At 46.5% G+C, this 4,905-nt stretch overlaps 1 pseudogene; it reads right to left on the bottom strand.

Moving 5' to 3' along the window:
• LOC119332021 overlaps nt 1-4,905 on the bottom strand; it is a 27,855-nt pseudogene that overhangs the window by 7,034 nt on the left and 15,916 nt on the right.

Raw genomic sequence — 4,905 nt, forward strand, 5'->3', positions numbered from 1 at the left:
ACCCAACACAAATGATGGTGATAAAATAAAATTGTGAATGTTGTTATTTACGCACTTCATATTGTTCGTCAGAGTAGCCCCGCTCACAGGTCGTGTGACGGATGGACTCGCAAACGTAGTATCCACAGAAATCATTCCCTTGTTCCCGCCACAACCACTTTACAAGAAATAGAGGTCAATCAAACTGATAAAGCAAGAATGCCAAATGGTATTGATGAAACTAGCGCTTGAATCACTAGGAGATGCGCGGAACATGCTACTATTGTACTTACTTTCGGGTGTCTAAATTGCAGCTTCTTCGGGAGTCCCGGAGCTTTTTGGTGAATTTTCTCCAAACCCTGCCAGACAAAGAAAACAATTACTTGATATATCAGGAAATGAACAAAGTTGCTAATATGGTGGATAATGATCGATTTAACTTACTTCTCGAGCATTTGAGTCATGTCCGCATAGTCCTGGGATCTTTTCGTCTTGAGTCTAAGACGGTTACTAGTCCCTGCTCAAGCTTAATCCCTAGGAGAATATAGTGGAAATTGCACATGCATGCATAACTCATCAATTACATTACTATAACTTTGACTAATATATAAGGGAAACCGAATATGCACAAGACAGTAACACTCACTTGAAGTTGTAAGGAAAGCGTATTATATCTTTGTTTTCATTTATTACCAATGATCGTAGCAAGTTGGGCTCAGTATCTGCGGCATGAAATTTAACCTGAGTTGCATCTGTGAGATTTGTGTTAATGAACCCAATATCACCGATTTGTCTTTTCTTCAATTCGACGATCTTCAATCTGCGTAATCTAGTGAGGATAATTATGAATACATGCAATGAAAGAACTGAGCTATATAGAGAGACTTAATGACAGAAGCAATACTACTTACAGACAGTAGCAGGTGACCGTTGCTTTATCAAGGACCAATTGATTGAAAAACTGAAAGAACTCCTCAAATGGAACAGGCAACAGTTCAATTCCAACGAGATCATGCTCCTTTTTAACTCTCACATACAAAGTACTCCTCCCCCCAGACTCTCTGCAGATTTTCAAGTACCTATCATGCAATCTTCGCATCATCATTGATAGAGATCTTTCATCTTTAACGATAGGCTTCCCGTACTCGTATCTTTGTATCTGCACCTCCATGAAATCATAATGTACATTGTCGGGCAGGTAATCTCCAAGATTGCTATAATCAGGCACCATCCTCGGATCATTAGCGACGATGTCGCTAGGCACCTTGAGCGGGGGGCACGATTGCTTCGCTTGTTCGCCGAGCTGGGCAATTTTTTTCCCAGCTCATCGTCATTTCAGCCTTTGATCACTGACAGTACTTCCCGACCGCTCCGCTTCGGCAAATTCCTTTCCAATAATGCGCTCATAGTTCCCTTTCGGCGGAGACTTGGGTGGTTTTGTCAGGGCAGCCAGAGTGCGCTTCGCTTTCACCGGATCTACCTTCTCCTCCGGAGGTGGATGTTTCTTTGCTTTCACCCCTTCAAAGAAGTTCCTCACTTCTTCTCGCGCGATCTCGGCGTTCTCCTCCGGGGTCCTCTCATATGGTAACTTCTCTGGAGTCTTCAGATAAGGACCGAATCTATATGTCCTCCCGCCTCTGGATGTACTGCTAGACACCGGCAGAGCAGACGGAGCGGTTGTCTTCTTTACTTGCTTACGAGGCGAAGGCAAAGGAGAAGGACTACGACGCGCCGGAGCAGCCGGAGCGGCCGCAGGTCTCATCCGCCCTTGCTGACGAGGCGGAGAAGAAGGAGGCTGGCTGCTCGGGCGTGCCGGCGCAGGTGGAGAAGGAGGCGGAGTGCCGCCACGCGCCGGAGAAGGAGCCGGCCGAGTGCCCTGATCGTCACTCGCCGGAGGAGGAGGCGGTGGAGGAGGCGGAGTGCCCTGACTCGCCGGAGGAGGAGGAGGAGGCGGAGGCATCCAGTTCGAAAGGTTGATGAGCTCCTTCCGCCATAGGCATGGAGTCTTCAGAGCAGAACCCAGCCGAGTCTCCCCTTCACCAGTAGGGTGGTCAAGCTGGAGGTCCTCAAATCCCTCCGTTATTTCATCGACCATCACCCTAGCATATCCTTCTGGAATCGGCCGGCAGTGAAAAGTTGCACCGGGTTCAGTAGGAAGAACAGAGCCAACAGCCGCCTTGACCTTCATATTAATCCATTGCGTCATAAGGTTACAATTTCAAGACTCCGTGATAGCATCCACGGGATAGCTGACAGGAGCCGTCAAGACATGCTCCGGCTGAAGCAGTTTGGTGGAACCCATGCTGCTTCTCTGCTGAGATGGCGGGGTAGCTTCGGGGGAAGCTTCGGCAGTTCTTTTGCTGCGATTTTCTTCTCGTTCCTCTATCGCTTGTACCCTAGCATGCAGCGCCTGTAGTTGGGTCTGCGCCACTTTCTTCCTCCTCTCGTGGCATTTGTAACCGCCTGTGTCCGGAAACCCGGCCTTTCACGGAATGGAGCCTGGCATGCCTCGTGTCCGTCCAAGGTGCTCAGGATTCCCGAGGGCCATTGTGAGCTCGTCATTCTCTCTGTCTGGAACGAATGTCCCTTGCTGCGCTGCTTCGATATAGTGCTTAAGCCTCTTGAGTGGTATTTCCATTTGCTCGTCCGTCCAAATGCACTTCCCTGATACAGGGTCCATGGTTCCGCCAGCCCCGAAGAACCAAGTCCGGCAACGGTCTGGCCAGTTAATTGTCTCTGGTTCGATCCCTTTATCAACTAGATCATTTTCAGTCTTGTCCCACTTAGGCCGGGCTGCGAGGTAGCCACCTGACCCCGTGCGATGGTGATGCTTCTTCTTCGCAGCATTTTGCTTGTTTGTCGCCGACATCTTCTTACTCTTTTTCCGATGTCTTGTGGGCCACAAATGCGGGCCAGTCTCATATCTTCCCTTGAATTCTGGTGTCTCTTTATTTTCGACAAACTTATTCAGCTCTTTCTTCCACCTCCTGAATAGTTCTGCCATCCTCTTAAGAGCAAAAGACTTGATTAATTGCTTTTTAACTGGCTTCTCCGGATCATCCTCTGGCGGTAGGGTGAAATTTGACTTCAGCTCAGTCCAAAGATCATTTTTATGCATATCATTGACATAAGACACCTCAGGGTCTTCTGTAGCCGGCTTTAACCATTGCTGGATGCTGATCGGGATCTTGTCCCTAACCAGAACCCCGCACTGAGCAACAAATGCGTTCTTTGTCCGAATGGGTTCAATCGGTTGGCCGTCGGGCGCGATTGCTATGATCTCAAACCTTTCATCCGAGCTCAACTTTTTCTTCGGGCCTCGTCTCTTTACCGAAGTTGTGCTCGATCTGGAGGGCTAGAAAAAAGAACAAAGACTTAATTAATATGTGTACATACCAAAACAATGAATGCATCAATTAACTAGTCAGCACAAGCTTAACTAATATATATACCTGGCCGGACTCGGTTCGTTCACCAGAGATGTCATCACGGTCTCCTTCTTGCACCGGCATTGGGTCACCGGAGCCGTCCTCACGGTCTCCTTCTTGAACCGGAATTAGGTCACCGGAGCCATCATAATCATAGCCAGCTGCTTCTAGACCATCGGTGTCGTTGAGAAACAACGAGCAGACAGCATCACTTCCTCGTGCGATTATGTCCCCCAACAACTCTTCTTGTACTTCGTCTCGGGCGATGTCCATAGTTTCTACAAATATTTACAACATGGCAATTATTATTCAAACATGACAGATGGATATATTAGTGGCAAACGTAGAACTAATATTAATTAGTGGCCTCGACACTGCTTCTCTAGGGTTTGGGGTGGCCTCGACGCTGCTTCTCTAGGGTTTGGGGTGGCCTCGACAACGCTTCTCCTCTTTTTTTTTCTTCCTCTTTTTTTTATCGGGAACGAGGGTCGTCGAGGGTCGCCGAGCGGTAGAGGAAACCCTAAATAGCAAGTATCGTGGGTGTGAGATACATGTGGCCGTCGGTGTCGGACACTACATCCACGTCCCACAAGTGACGTGGGCGTCGAAGCCCGCGTCACTTGTGCGACGTAGATGTAGTGTCCAACACCGACGGCCACATGTATCTCACACCAACGATACTTGCTATTTAGGGTATATCGACCCCCCCTCGTGTTGAAGTTATCGGGAGGTGGTATATATATTGACCCCCCTCGTGTTGAAGTTATCAGGAGGGGGTATATCGACCCCCCCTCGTGTTGAAGTTATCGGGAGGGGGTATATCAACCCCCCTCGTGTTGAAGTTATCGGGAGGGGTATATCGACGACGACAGACCCGATAAAACATAAGAATACGAAGAAGAAATAAAAGGAGGAGAAAAAGAAAGGAATAGAGGAGAAGATCGAAGAAAAAAAAAAGAAGAAAAAGAGAGGAGAAGAAGAAAGGAATAGAGGAGAAGAAGAAAAAATAGAAAAAAATTCTATTTTTTTCTTCTTCTGTTCTATTCCTTTCTTCTTCTCCTCTTACTTTTCTTCCTCTCCTCTTCTTCTCCTTTTTCCTCTTCTTATTTCCCTTTTTCCTCTCCTAAATATATAAAACTTTTCTAGAAATGAAACTAACCTAAAATGTACTAAATCAGAGAACATATATAGATAATCCTTTTCTAAATATTTAAATCTAACTTTTGCATATATGAACATATATACACAGGGAACATACAAACATATATAAATTTTTATAAAAAAGCAAAATACAAAATACAAACATATATATGATTTTTTTGAAAAGAAGCAATATACACAATATATATACTGACATATATAAATATATACACAAAGAAGCAATATACACAATATACACAAGCATATAATATATGAAAAAAATAGGGGAGGGGCGCCGGCCGGACCAACGGAGGGGCAGGGCGACAGCGATGGGCGGGGCAGGGCCACGGCGACGGGC

The sequence above is a fragment of the Triticum dicoccoides genome, chromosome 7A, assembly GCF_002162155.2.
Source record: "Triticum dicoccoides isolate Atlit2015 ecotype Zavitan chromosome 7A, WEW_v2.0, whole genome shotgun sequence".
In the NCBI taxonomy this organism is placed as follows: domain Eukaryota; kingdom Viridiplantae; phylum Streptophyta; class Magnoliopsida; order Poales; family Poaceae; genus Triticum; species Triticum dicoccoides.